The sequence below is a fragment of the Lissotriton helveticus genome, chromosome 5_1 (genome assembly GCF_964261635.1).
Source record: "Lissotriton helveticus chromosome 5_1, aLisHel1.1, whole genome shotgun sequence".
Taxonomy (NCBI): Eukaryota; Metazoa; Chordata; class Amphibia; order Caudata; family Salamandridae; genus Lissotriton; species Lissotriton helveticus.
The window spans coordinates 1,662,578,281-1,662,593,075 of record NC_136065.1 but is presented as its reverse complement, the minus strand read 5'-3'; the positions used below and the strand labels follow the sequence as shown (position 1 = coordinate 1,662,593,075).

The window sequence follows — 14,795 nt, the reverse complement described above, 5'->3', positions numbered from 1 at the left end:
AATATTGAAGAAATGTCTTAACAATATCAACAAGGGGGATACCCAGTACCAATTTTGGAGAGGGCAAAGCAGAAAGTACAACAGTTACAGTCTGGAAAAACTGTTGACAAAGGTGATGAAACCTAAGACGCAAAGAGAAGTCTGTTGTAAGAAAGTGGCTCTATATATACTGCACCAAAGTAAGGTACAGTGTGTATAGAGTCCCCAGTCTCCAGAGGTATGGCAGAGGTTAACGTTAGATATCACCGTACTCTCTAAAGTGGTAGCTTGGTCGAGCAGTAAGGCAGTATCAGAGGACAGTGTAAAGCACTTGTACACACTCAGTCAGCAAATGGTCTCACACACTCAAGAACTGAACTCTAGGCCAATTGTTTTATATCAAAATGTATAGTTGTTTTAGTTTAGAACCAACCGGTATCAATATATACTTTTCTCAATATGAGTGACTTTAGGTAATTTCTTTGCAAATAGGCAATAGACTTTGTAAGTACTATAGCTACAGTGGTTGCAATAGGCAACACAATTTCAAACACAATTTAACATTGAGCCCAATGGGTTTTTCTAGAAAAATGCAATTGATTACTTCATGGATTACTTTTCTAACCACAGGATTCAGTCCTGAGACATGAGTTGTAAACAGTTAAGTAAAAGCGTTTTGGTTACAGTTGTGATTTTTAAAGAATATAATTGTATTTTCAAAGTTGACACAAACTTTTCAGTGAAAACCAAGCAATGTTACCCTATGGGAGGAAATTCAAGTTACTGGTAAGTACAGTTATAATTACTTTTTCGGTTCAGTTCTGGGCTAGAAGGTACAGTGTACTGGCTTCTCTCCTGATCACAGGTGAGTAATTCGGATTTCGTTATTCGGCTGATTTTAGGTGAATATTTAAAAGTTTCAAAACTGCACACTGACACCAGTCAGTGTTAGCCTATGGATGGAAAATGTGTTATCGGCTTTTAGGTAAGTACTCGACTGGTAGAGTTATGGTTCTGGGCATAGACTTGGGGGTCACCCAGGATCGGAAAGGTACCGTTGATACACCCTCAGCGGCACAGGGGCAGCCGGATGCAGAGAGAGTAGGCCCAATGCAATCCAATGGAAGGTAGGGGGCCTTTGGTTGGTGGCTGCAAGAAAGCAGGCCACGCGGCTGTGGGAGCAGAGCTCCTGGTCACTTACTCAGGGCAAGTAGGGAAGTAAAGTAGAGTTGTAGTTGCACTTCCAGCGGCACTCGGGCGGCTGGGTGCAGGGTGCTTTTGAGCCGTCGGGCGCTCAATGTTATCCAATGGGAAAGTTAAAAAGTGAACAAAGGCTGCAGACTCAGGGATGGAGATTCTTCAGGTGCGACCACCACTTCGAGAGGTAAGTTGGGATCTTGGAGAAGAGTTGGGTACCCTAAAGGAAGGCCCCTGGGAGCCGCCGGGTGCAGGGGTGTCTTTTGGTGTTGGGAAATCTTACCCTCAGCTGGTCGTGGTTGGAGGGGTGCCTTGGTCTGAGGCTGCAAGTGTTGTCTGGTTTGTCGAGGGGGGTCTTTGGGCACTGGACTCCAGCGGTTGCAGAGTGGGCTGGATTTGTGGTTCCTGGCTGGCACCAGGGGTATTGCTGTTTGAGCAGAACCACTGCTCGTGGGAGTCCCAGTCTTTTGGAAGGTTCAAGGCAGGCAGGTCCTCCGGAGTTTTTGAGGTTGCTGTCCGCAGGAGACGCTGGCGTTTCGCAGGAGCAGGTTCAAGAATCAACAGGCCTGTAGGGTTCTGGGGCCAAGTAAGTGGGCGTCGTCCTTTTGTTAGCATCTGCACTGCAGGTCTTCCTGTTTCTTGTTCTTCTTCTTCTTGCAATCGGCATCTGAGGAAGGAAGGTTCAGGGTGCCTCTAAATACTACATTTAGGGGCGTTTCAGGTAGGGCAAGGGCAGGGACCAATGGGGAGTACACCCCCTAGCCTGCTCCTCTCCTGTGGGAGGGGGGCAGGAGCCTAGCTGTGATTGGGCAGGGCTCCCCATCTTCAAGATGGCCGGAGCCCGGAGTTGTGCTTCACCTCGCCTCTCCCACCTGAGGGGTGGAGTTGGCATAGGCTGGAACACCCCCTTTCCTCACTTAGGGTTTCCCGCCGTTCTTCCCGCCAGAGTGGGGGTGAGAACAGGTGGGGGCCAGTTGCTGAGTACAGCAAGTGGCCTGGAGAAGCTCACAAAGGCGGCAGGCCTTTGAAGCTTCCCCTGCCCAACCTGGGGGAGGAGGCTTGGCACCTCGTCCCAGAATGTGCATTGTTTCAGCCCCCCTAGAGCGGCAGGCTCTCGACCCAGGGGTCCAGAAACATGTCTGGTGGTGGCAGCCTCGGTAGCTACACAGTCAGGACACTGGGTTTCAGGGGGCAGCTCTAAGATGCCCTCTGTTGTGCATTTTACATTACATCCCACACTGGCATCAGTGTGGGTTTAATGTGCTGAGAAGTTTGATATCAAACTTCTCAGTTTTCAGTGAAGCTATCATGGTGCTGTGGAGTTCGTAATGAAACCTCCCAGCACCCTATACTCTTAATGGCAGCACTGCACTACAGTTCCCATGAATAGCCCTGGGTACTGTAGGAGCATAGGACTCATGCACCTGTGCCCACACCACTGGCACAGGGCACCCAGCTAGAGTGGTGACTGATGGATGCCGGGGAAGTGAGCTTGTGGGCATAGCACACAGGAATGTGTGCCATGTCGACTCTTAGTTTAGTTCTGCCCCTAGACACTCAGCCTGCAAAGGCAGTATGTGGGTGTCAGGGGACAGGGCCCCTAAGGGTGGCACAATAAGTGCTGCAGCCCTTAGGGGTCTTCTCTGGTCACAATGCCTTGGGCACCTAGGGTACCATTTACCAGGGGCTGACAGGTGGCCAGGGATGCCAATTGGTTTTTAGTTTCAACACAGTTTTAGGGAAGGAACACAGGCCCTGGGCACCTGATTGGCAGGAGCCCAGGGCACACTCAGTCAAGGTACATCAGCAATTCAGCAAAAAGTGGGGGCATACCATGCAAGAAAGATGCCTCTTTCTCACATCTGTGTTATTAAATACTCTACAGCAGCACCGGCTATTGAGCGGAGTATTTTGAAAAGGTGGAAAATTATTGAACTGGAGAATGATTTCAAGGAGGTTTTCACCTCACAACTGATATTTGCATATTTAAGATCCTAAAATGTACGCGAGTTATTGAAGAAACGCCGAGTTCATCACTCAAAGACAAAACATGCGAGAATGCGTAAATGTTTAAACTGCGGTCACTGTGGCAACGTGATCACGGGAGACACATTTGAGCACCCACATACTGGCAAAGCCATTAAACTCCGGCATACCTCTGATTGTAATTCAGAAATGGTGATCTATGCCATCAAATGCCTGTGTGGGCTAGTTTATGTTGGACGCACATCACGGATAATGAAAGTTAGGCTCATGGAGCATAAGAGCATGATTAGAATGGCTAATATGAAATAGTGTTTGGCAGTGCACTGGGTGGCACCAAAACACACGACTCCACAGTTGTTTCACTATACTAGAAATGATCATAGTGGCACCACATATAAATGCTCAAAAACCTCCAGCAGAAAGGGAAACATACTGAATACATTGACACCAGGTGGTCTGAATGACAAGTTGGAAATGTTTTGCTTTTTGTAAGGCAAACCTCTGTTATCTGTTTATATGTTATTGATACATCAGGTACTCTCATGATTGACCGTTGGGGCCTTGATATTCTGAATTGTGTTCTGCACTATGCATTTTTCTTCAGGCTTTTCACATGAAAGATTCTGACTCTAGGATTAGTGTTTATAATTTGTTATGTTAATCAGAGCATTGTTTATTTTCCTTGTGGTTAGAATTAGAATAGGTGTATTAGTTGTAGGGTTTTAATAGATATAAAATGGTGTAGCTGATAGATTTCCTTCTTTTTCATGCACGGTAGGCTACAGCGTTAATCGTGGCTGCCTCTGAGTGATTCCCTCGGTCCTAGCAACCTATTGTGCAGGGAATTTGCTCTCACTTTTTAGTTGTGATATCTTTCAGAGTACTGGTTTTTCGTTTTTTTAGTAGAAATTTTTGTATTTTAGCCTTTTGCACTTTAGTTAAGCAACCACGTTACGGTAATGATTAAATGCTTTCAGAGTCTGTTTTTACTTTTTGCTGTGGACGCATACGTACGTTGTTTACGTGAATTCAAATATGCGGTGGCAGAGAGCACAGGCACTGGTGGTTTTTCCGAAGTACCGACTAGGATGGTAGGATTTTGGGCGGCATTACTGCAAGTAAGTAGGGAACATAGCGGGTTGATAGGAGACCGGAGGAAGTTAGGAGTCATTAGTAATGAGTTTCCTTGACTTTACAGTTTGAAGGGTGTCACCAGCCACACTGAAGATTCAGAAGGGTCAGGGACTCTGAGACTGTTCATAGTAAGTAACGCTCCCACATAGATGTTATTCGTTTTACTATGTTGCTATATATACCTTTACATTGTGCTATATATTCCTTTACATATACCTTTGCATATATTATAGAAACTGCAGCACTTCTTAACTAAGGAGCAGATAGGTGAGTTATTATCAGTTGAGTGGTTTCTGGGCAACAAGGTTGCTACCTTTTGGCACATAATGCTCTCTCGGGTAGTTTGGGTTTCCTTTTGTTTGATGGCCAGTTTAACATGAGAACTATGGTATCTGGTTTGAAGCTTGGTGTACACTATCTCACATGTGACTAGTTTGAAGGATTCATATTGCAGCAGCATGATTCGCTCGCCTGCGGGTCGCGGGTCTTTTTGATCTATTAAGCCTTTATAATCTTTTATTTCTGTTAATCAAGCATATTGAGTCTGATTTTGGGAAATGTTTATATTTTCAGTGTTCCCCTGCCTAAGGGTTTCCCAAAATGCATTGGGACTTGTAACACTTCATGGATACTGCGGATTGTGAATATGAATTTCTGTATAATAAATATATTATCGGATTATTTGACATATACTACTTAACGGTTTCGTCTAAAGGCTGTTAATGTAGTCATCAGTGACTTTTTGTTTTCTGGTTTTGCGTTTCAAAAGGATTGATTTTGTTTAATCAAATGAACAAAAGGTGAAAAAATGGTATATAATTTTGTTTACATACATAGCACCAACGTTTTTGGGCTTGAGAATAGTGCACTTTGTCTTGTGTAACCGTTTCTGTTTGCATACTATTATCACATCTTTGTGTGCCATGCCTACAACCCACTGCCTTGGCATAGATCAGCCACCCCTTTAACTGGGTGCACAACACCAGTGGTGAGTGTACAGGTGCATGAGCCCTGTGCCCCTACAGTGTCTAAGTCCATTCTTAGACATTGTAAGTGCAGTGCTGCCATTAAGAGTATATGGTGCTGGGGGTTTGTCATTACGAACTCCACAGCACCATAATTTCGACACTGGAAACTGAGAAGTTTGGTAACAAACTTTCAGCACTTTAAACCCACACTGATGCCAGTGGGGGATTTAATGAAAAATACACACAGAGGGCATCTTGGAGATTCCCCCTGAAAAATAATCCATCACTAGTGTTCTAGCTGAGTGGCGGCTTTCAGCTGCCACCACCAGACATGTTTCTGGACCTCTGGGTCGAGAGCCTGCTGCTCTCTGTGACCTGAAACAATGCACATCCTGAGACGAGGTGCCAAGCCTTCTCCTCCAGGATGGGCAGGGTTCACGAAGGGGAAGCTTTAAAGGCTTGCCGGCTTTGTGAGCTTCCCCAGGCCACTTGCTGCTTTCAGCAACTGGTCCCCACTGGTTCTGACCCCCACTTTGGGCGGGAGAACCGGCGGGAAAAACAAGTAAGGAAGAGAGGTGTGCCCACCTCTGCCAACTCCACCCCTCCGGTGGGGGAGGCGAGGTGAAGCACAACTCCCAGTCCCCGCCATCTTGCAGATGGGGGGGCTTAGCCAACCATGGACAGGCTCATGCCCCCTCCCACTGGAGGGTGGTATAATAGGGGGTGTACCCACTCCAGGGAAGGTACCTATTAGTCCCTGCCTTTTACCTACATGCAACACCCTTAAATCTAGTATTTAGGGGCACCACTGAATCTTGCTTCCTCAGACAAGAAGAAACTACAAGAAGAACAAGCATTGGCATAGCCAATAGGTCTCACCTTTGGGACCTTTTAGTGTTTAGCCATGCAACAGTTGATGTTGTTGCACCAAGGATATTGTGCTGGATAACTAAACACTTATAAGGTCCCAAAGGTGAGACCTATTGGCTATGCCACTGTGCCGTGCCTTAAACCTTACTGCTACCCTGTGCTTGAAATGAAAAAATAGAAGTGCAGGTACTCTGTACCAGAGTACCTGCTTGTTTCTGAGAAGTGCTAGTACTCTCCAATTAAAAGTATAGCATTCCTCTTGAGACGTGATGGTACTCTCCCTCTCAAAATAAAAAAGTGTTATTTCTCCGTACCGTACAGTACCAGACCATTTAAAGCAAGCACTGCTCCTACCCTGATAATGCAGTGTGGTTGGGTGGCTCATTTTTTCTCTGTCCGAAGAAGTCATCATGAGGCTCAACTCCCGACCCCCTGTCCTTAAGTACCCTACCCCTAACCCCCGCCCCTCCTCTATCCCCTAGCTCAATTTTCTCGAAGCCACATGTGGGAGGCTGGCTTCGCCTGTCGCTCTGCCAGGTCCCTTCATACTGAAGCAGCAGTGGCGACCTTGGTGCAAGTGGCCCCTAGAGATCCTGAAAGCCCTTCTAGTAAACGTTGGGAGCTCTTTCCTACATCAAGATTCTTGAAGAGCCAGAGCCAAGACTGCAAAAAGAGCAGGCCCTGTGCTTGGAACTGATACTCCGCTAATCATTGAAATACAGATGTGAAAACGCAGATGTTTTATTTTCATTGGCAAAAGAGGAGATACTTAAAAATGATCAGCATAATAGTAGGTGTCAAAGGAACACAACCAACAAAACATTAGAAGCCCTAAAAATAGCTCCGGGTGCGCAGGCGTCAGAAGCGTAGGTTAGTTCCAGGTCACTGCAGGGGAGGGGTCTCGTGACTGCGGGTGCCAGGAGGCGGACCTATCCCGGAGCGTTCCTGTGCCTCTAGCAGGAGCAGGGCCTGCTGCCAGTACCTTGCTGAAGTTTTTGTTGGCACTCAAATTAGGCAATTAATGTGGGGCTGCACTGCACAGCTGCCAAGTTAATCCCACAGCTGGACTTGCCTCATCCTCTAGGGTCTCTCCCCGCACGTGTGTGTCCCAGGACGCCGAGCATGCATAGGGTGACCAGATTTAACAACCAAAAACCAGACCGGCTATATACATAGAAGTAGGACTATAAAATGGCAGTAATAGCAGAGGGTACGCTAATCGACAGTTTCAGCAATTGCTGCATATACTTCATTTTTAAACCTGACAACAATATACCATGTTAACATATTTTAAATGTGCCTATTTTGTCAGTCATATGACGAGTTGCCTAGTAATTACCTATACTACTCCACCACTAATCACTTTAGGTTCCAGAATAACGTGCTAATCGCCGAAAAGACTTTGATGCCGCGGTCAGCGGTACTAGGCGCTATATAAATACAATTACATCTATGTAGAGAGGTCACAATAGTTTGATAGGTTAAGACGTGGCGTTCACCTAAGAATGAGCTGCTATCATGTCTGTGTGGTAGCAAGTGAGAAGAGGCACCAGCGGTGCATGCCGAGGGATACCACCCTTGTCTCACCCTGCATGTGGGAGAGGGTCCGATGGAGAGAAGAGAAAGCGATAGCAGCGCCTTGCCCCTAGTGCTCACACCCACCTGAACTTCCCTCGAAACTGGGACATGTATTTAATTTTGTTAAATGTATCTGGGCGCGTGTCACCATGCCAAGTCCGGGTAGAAGGCAGCTCAAGCCGCTGCAGCGTCTGCAAGGAAAAACGAGCGCGGCCCCGGCGAGCGTCGCATACAGGAAGGGGAGTGGCCGCCTACAATAATAAACAAGTGGGGGGAGTGTGGCCAAGAGCATGGACACGCAGCCTTTACCTTGCGGGAGCGAGTGCGATAATTGCTAACACATGGTGCCACTGCTCGCTCCCGCAGGGGAAACGCCAAACATGCACGTGTTGCAATAGAAAGCAATGCAAAACATGCATGTTTTTGGCCAAAATGCTGATCGATTACAAAAGGTACCCTCCTATGCAGTGCATGCGGCTGCATAGACTAGACCTAAGGACAGAACTGTCGTGCAGCAGCTAACAAGAGGAAGATGCCTACTGAATTGGCCCCAGCCCTACCGACCTGTCTTCACCTCGAACCTGCTCCTGCGAAATCCTGGTGTGTTCTGCAGCCAGCAACCTTGGAACTACCCCAGAGGACCTGCATGCCTTCAACCACCAAGACTTTGTCTCCAGTGAACACCGAATTTGTTCATCTGCAACCTCTGGCCCTGGCCGGACACCGCGAATCCGCCCCACACTGCACCCACCGTCCACGGTCTGAGCTCGAGTGGGCAAACACCACGAGGAGGTCCCCCCCCCCCCCCCCCCCGGCAATCCTCACCCGAGATCCGGCAACTCCTGACCTACCTCACTACTGATTAAAAAGCCACGTTTTTAGATTTTTGCAAAATTTATAATAACCCGTTTCGGAACGAAAATTAAATGGAAGTGAGTTCCACAGGGAAGGAGCCAGATAGGCAAAAGAGCGACCGCCCATTCTAGCTCGTTTGATCATGGGAACTTGGAATTTAAGTTGGTTAGAAGATCGTAGAAGGCGTCTAGGACGGTAATGGTGCACCAAAGCACCTAGATAGTGAGGAGCTGAACCCATGTTTATCCCATGCATGTAGCAGAGGGCTTTAAATTTAGCACGATTGTCTATCCTCAGCCAGTGAATTTCGCGCAGTGATGCGGTCGTGGAGGTCATTCTGGGTGGTTGGCAAATCAGTCTGGCTGCAGAGTTCTGGACCACTTGCAGCTTATGAAGCACTTTCTTACTAGCACCCAGGTATAGCACGTTTCCATAATCTAACCTGGACACGATCAAAGCCTGAATGACCGTTTTTTGCGTAGAGGAAGAAAGCCTCCAGAGGATTTTTCTGAGCCATTTAAAAATAATAAAACCGGTAGATGCGACCTTAACCGCTTGCTGCTTCATGGAAAATTGATTGTCAATGATAACACCAAGGTTGCGAGACATTTTTGACGGTAGGGGGCGATCGCCCATTTGAGGAAGCCAATGTTGGGGGCCCCAAAGAGTTTTGTTTCCACCAAAGAGGAGGAGTTCTGTTTTTCCACCATTCAATTTCTTTGCAAGCATCTAATCCGCTATCTTTTTTTTAGCTGGAGAGATGATCCCATCGAAGTCTCTTTGGATGAAAGAGAAAATAAGCTGGGTGTCCTCTGCATAAGAATATATTATCAGCCCTGCTTACTCCGCTATCGTAGCCAAGGGGCTAACCTAGATGTTGAAAAGAAATGGACTGAGTATGGAGCCCTGAGGGACTCCATATGGGGAAGCCTGAATCTGGGAGCTAGCAATTGAGGAAAAGACCTGAAAGGTCCTGTTAGTCATAAAACTAAACAACCACTTGAGTGCTGGGCCGACAATGCCCCTTGATTGAAGGATTTGTTAAAGAGACGTATGGGATACCGTGTCGAACGCAGCACTCAAGTCCAGTAAAATAAGTGTGTGATTCCGTGGAAAACTCCGCTCTAAAACCTGATTGAGACAGGTGTAAAATGTTTTGTGACTCAAAAAACTTCGTCAACTGAAGGTTAATATGCTTTTCCAAGACTTTGGAGAGAACAGGAAGCTGAGAAATAGGACGGAAGTTTGATAAGACCTCTGGGTCAGAGTTAGCCTTTTTTAGCAAAGGAAGGACCATAGTATGTTTCCAGGCCGCTGGTACCCTTGCTTCACGTAATGCTGGTAAGAATGCTACAAAATGTGGAGATGTCTAGTGGAGTCCATTCATCAAGCAGGTTGCCTTGTCTATCTTTAGGGACTTTCGGCGACAGGGCCGAAGAGGAGCCATCACATTGTGGTGCAGAAGTTTTGGATTGCAAGTCTACGATTGTATGAATATTATTAAATTCAAAATAGATTTTATCGACAAAAAATTCCGCCAGTTCATCACAGTGTTTAGAATCAAGACCCGGAGGCTCAGGTTGACGAGTAGCGCCTGACCGTTCCCTCACTCCTTTAAACAAAACTTTAGGGCAATTTTGTGACCGTAAATCAGTGTGATAAGTGTGCTCAGCATGAGCAACATTGCACATTGAATGATAGCTTTTTAAAGCTAATTTATACGTTGATCTGGCTGCCGGCTTTGTAATTTTTCCTCCAATGTCTTTCTAAATGTTTACATTTCGTTTTTTCTATCAGGGGGCGGGAGGGCGATGGTTATCCAATTTTTTGTTGGACAACGAAGGACATGCGTGAATCGATGTCAGCCAATTATGGATGACATCAGCGTCATCTACATGAGTTATCGAGGTAACAGGCATGGTATTATTGAGATGGAGGTTCAGACAGGCAATATCTAGCTTTTTCCAATTTTTCCAATTCCTAGACCTCGGATGGAGAGAGGAGGAGTTAAGGCGCATTTCGTGTTTAACCTTAAATTCCACCAGAAAATGGTCGGACCAAGGAATGGGAATGACAATCTGGCACGAGACGGATGTTAAGTTAGAAAAAATGGGGTCTAATAAGTGTCCGGCCTTATGGGTAGAGCCTGAATTGTGAAGAGAAACATTCATTGCAGCCAAGTCCGAGATAAGAGTGGAGCTGGTAGTGCAAGAAGCTTCATTAAAATGTAAATGAAGATCGCCTAAAATCATGAAGTTAGTGGCTTCCTGTAATAAGGGGGCAATGAGATCAGGGAATGCAGCTGCCCATGGCCCTGCTGGTCCCGGTGGATGGTAGATTAGGGGTCCCAGAGAGGGTAAAATTAGGGGAGAGTAGCAAGTTTGAGCAGATCGGCTTCACAGTCCTTGAAGCATAAGTCCTCTCATTTACACACACAGGAGGTTTTGAAGATTATTGCTATACCCCCTCCACTCTTATCTACATGATTCTTACCTAGAAACGTGTAGTTCAGAGGTAGCGCAAAAGCAATATCTGGACCCGAACTCTTGTTTAGCCAAGTCTCCGTTAGGAAAATGGTAGCAGGTTGAAAATCAACCAGAAAGTCCTGTATGTCTCCCTTATGCTTAGGGAGTGACCTAAGTTAAGACTGAAAAAAGAAAATTCAGTACAGGTAACAGAATCCTTATTTCCCAAATAAGGCGTCAAATTATCTTTTCGACATGTAGAAAAGGTGTAGCCACAACAGTAGCAGTTTGAAGAAACTGTATCAAGAATGAGAGGTGAGCAGTTAGGGCCAGGCTTGGGCCGAAGAGCAAGTAGTGAGTTGCGTGAATAAGTTCTCTGGCCGTTAAAAATTGGAGCAGGGGTTCTGGCCCCAGGCCCCGTATGGCCACGGACGGGCGCAGACGGCCTCGTCTTTGGCACGGAACCGGCACGCCCACTGCGCGCAGCAGTGAGCATTTAAATGTATGCTCTGCCTCCTCCACATCTAGCTTGGAAGTGAAAACATGCCGCCGCTCCCTCCACAGCAATTGGGAAAAGCCGTGGTGGACCGGGGAGCGTGCGGCGAACAGAGGGCGTCAGAAATGAGCAGGTAGGCAGTGCTTGTGCAAATAGCAAGTAGATAAAATAGATTAAAAGTCAAAAAAGCGCGTTACACGCAGCTACAGCTTGTCACGTCAAGACTCACACTAGAGTGCATCCGCTGCGCGAAGCAGTCAGCATTTGAATTTATGCTCTGCCTCCCCTACCTTTGGCCTGAAAGTGAAAACCTGCTGCCGCTCCCTCCACAGCAATCGGGAAAACCCGTGGTGGACCAGGGAGCGGGCGGCGAACAGAGGGCATCAGAAATGAGCAGGTAGGCAGTGCTTGTGCAAATAGCAAATAGATAAAATAGATTAAAAGTAAAAATTGCTCTTTTTTAGAAGCGCGTTACACGCAGCTACAGTTTGTCACGTCAAGACTCGCACACTAGCGCGCGTCCGCTAGTCACACTAGCGGTTGCCCCTAAATGCTGGATTTAGGGGCGTTTCACGCAGGTAAAGGTCAGGAACAAAGGGTCCCTTCCTTGGGGTGGGTTCACCCCCTAGTATGCCACCCTCCAGAGGGAGGGGGGGGCATATGCCTCTCTCTGATTGGCTCGGTCCCCCCATCTGCAACATGACAGGGACTGAGAGTTGTGCTTCACCTCGCCTCCCCCACCTGAGGGGTGGGGTTGGCCATGGTGGGCGCACCTCTCTTCCTCACTTGGTTTTTCCACCGATTCTCCCACTCAAAGTGGGGGTCATAACTAGTGGGGTCAGTTGCTGGAAGCAGCAAATGGCTGGGGCTAGCTTACAAAGGCTGCAAGCCTTCGGAGCTTCCCCTTCATGGACCCTACCCATCCTGGGGGAGGAGGATTGGCACCTAGTCCCAGGATGTGCATTGTTTCAGACCCCCAAGAGCAGCAGGCTCTCGACCCGGGGGTCCAGAAACTTGTTTTGTGGTGGCAGCTGGTGAACAGCCACTCAGCCAGGACACTAGAGTTAGGTCGATTTTCAGGGGGCATCTCTAAAATGCCCTCTGAGTGCACTTTTCATTAAATCCCACACTGGCATCAGTGTGCGTTTAATGTGCTGAGAAGTTCGATACCAAACTTCACAGTTTTTTGTAAAGCCATTATGGTGCTGTGGAGTTCTTAATGACTAACTCAGAGTACTATATACTCTTACTGGCTTTACTGCAATGTCTAAGAATTGGCGTAGACACTGTAGGGGTACAGGGCTCCTGTACCCACACCACTGGTATAGTGTCCCCTGCTAGAGGGGTGGCTGACCTATATTGGGTCAGTGGGTTGTGTGCCATGTCGACTCTTCACTTTGTTCTGCGCCAAAACAAGCAGCCTGGGAGGGGTTGTGTGTGTGTGTGTCTGTGTGTGTCTGTGTGTGTGTCCGTGTGTCTGTGTGTGTGTGTGTGTGTCTGTGTGTGTGTCTGTGTGTCCGTGTGTGTGTCTGTGTGTGTGTGTGTCTGTGTGTCCGTGTGTGTGTCTGTGTGTGTGTCTGTGTCCGTCTGTGTGTGTCTGTGTCCGTCTGTGTGTGTCTGTGTCCGACTGTGTGTGTCTGTGTCCGTCTGTGTCCGTCTGTGTGTGTCTGTGTCCGTCTGTGTCTGTCTGAGTGTGTCTGTGTGTGTCTGTGTGTGTCTGTGTGTGTCTGTGTCCGTCTGTGTCCGTCTGTGTCCGTCTGTGTCCGTCTGTGTCCGTCTGTGTCCGTCTGTGTCCGTCTGTGTCCGTCTGTGTCCGTCTGTGTCCGTCTGTGTCCGTCTGTGTCCGTCTGTGTCCGTCTGTGTGTCCGTCTGTGTCCGTCTGTGTCCGTCTGTGTGTCCGTCTGTGTCCGTCTGTGTCCGTCTGTGTGTGTCTGAGTGTGTCTGTGTGTGTCTGAGTGTGTCTGAGTGTGTCTGTGTGTGTCTGTGTGTGTCTGTGTGTGTCTGTGTGTGTCTGTGTGTGTCTGTGTGTGTCTGTGTCCGTCTGTGTCCGTCTGTGTCCGTCTGTGTCCGTCTGTGTCCGTCTGTGTCCGTCTGTGTCCGTCTGTGTCCGTCTGTGTCCGTCTGTGTCCGTCTGTGTGTGTCTGTGTCAGTCTGTGTCCGTCTGTGTGTCCGTCTGTGTGTCCGTCTGTGTCCGTCTGTGTCCGTCTGTGTCCGTCTGTGTGTCTGTGTCTGTGTCCGCCTGTGTGTCTGTGTCCGCCTGTGTGTCTGTGTCCGCCTGTGTGTCTGTGTCCGTCTGTGTCCGTCTGTGTCCGTCTGTGTGTGTCTGTGTGTGTCTGTGTCCGTCTGTCTGTCTGTGTCTGTCTGTCTGTCTGTGTCTGTCTGTCTGCCTGTGTCTGCCTGTGTCTGCCTGTGTCTGCCTGTGTCTGCCTGTGTCTGCCTGTGTCTGCCTGTGTGTCTGCCTGTGTGTCTGCCTGTGTGTCTGCCTGTGTGTCTGCCTGTGTGTCTGCCTGTGTGTCTGCCTGTGTGTCTGCCTGTGTGTCTGCCTGTGTGTCTGCCTGTGTGTCCGCCTGTGTGTGTCTGTGTCCGTCTGTGTCCGTCTGTGTGTGTCTGTGTCAGTCTGTGTCCGTCTGTGTCCATCTGTGTCCGTCTGTGTCCATCTGTGTCCGTCTGTGTCCGTCTGTGTGTCCGTCTGTGTCCGTCTGTGTCCGTCTGTGTCCGTCTGTGTCCGTCTGTGTCCGTCTGTGTCCGTGTCTGTGTCCGTCTGTGTCCGTGTCTGTGTCCGCCTGTGTGTCTGTGTCCGCCTGTGTGTCTGTGTCCGCCTGTGTGTCTGTGTCCGTCTGTGTCCGTCTGTGTCCGTCTGTGTCCGTCTGTGTCCGTCTGTGTCCGTCTGTGTCCGTCTGTGTGTGTCTGTGTGTGTCTGTGTCCGTCTGTGTGTGTCTGTGTCCGTCTGTGTCTGTGTGTGTCCGTCTGTGTCTGTGTGTGTCCGTCTGTGTCTGTGTCTGTCTGTGTCTGTCTGTGTCTGTCTGTGTCTGTCTGTGTCTGTCTGTCTGTCTGTGTCTGTCTGTGTCTGTCTGTCTGTCTGTGTCTGTCTGTGTCTGTCTGTGTCTGCCTGTGTCTGCCTGTGTCTGCCTGTCTCTGCCTGTGTCTGCCTGTGTCTGCCTGTGTCTGCCTGTGTCTGCCTGTGTCTGCCTGTGTGTCTGCCTGTGTGTCTGCCTGTGTGTCTGCCTGTGTGTCTGCCTGTGTGTCTGCCTGTGTGTCTGCCTGTGT

The 14,795-nt window shown here is 48.4% G+C and overlaps 1 protein-coding gene across 2 annotated transcripts in view; it reads left to right on the top strand.

Annotated features, from left to right (window-relative positions):
* RBM23 (RNA binding motif protein 23) overlaps positions 1-14,795 on the top strand; it is a 501,634-nt gene that overhangs the window by 193,614 nt on the left and 293,225 nt on the right. The gene's annotated exons all lie outside the window — the stretch shown is intronic.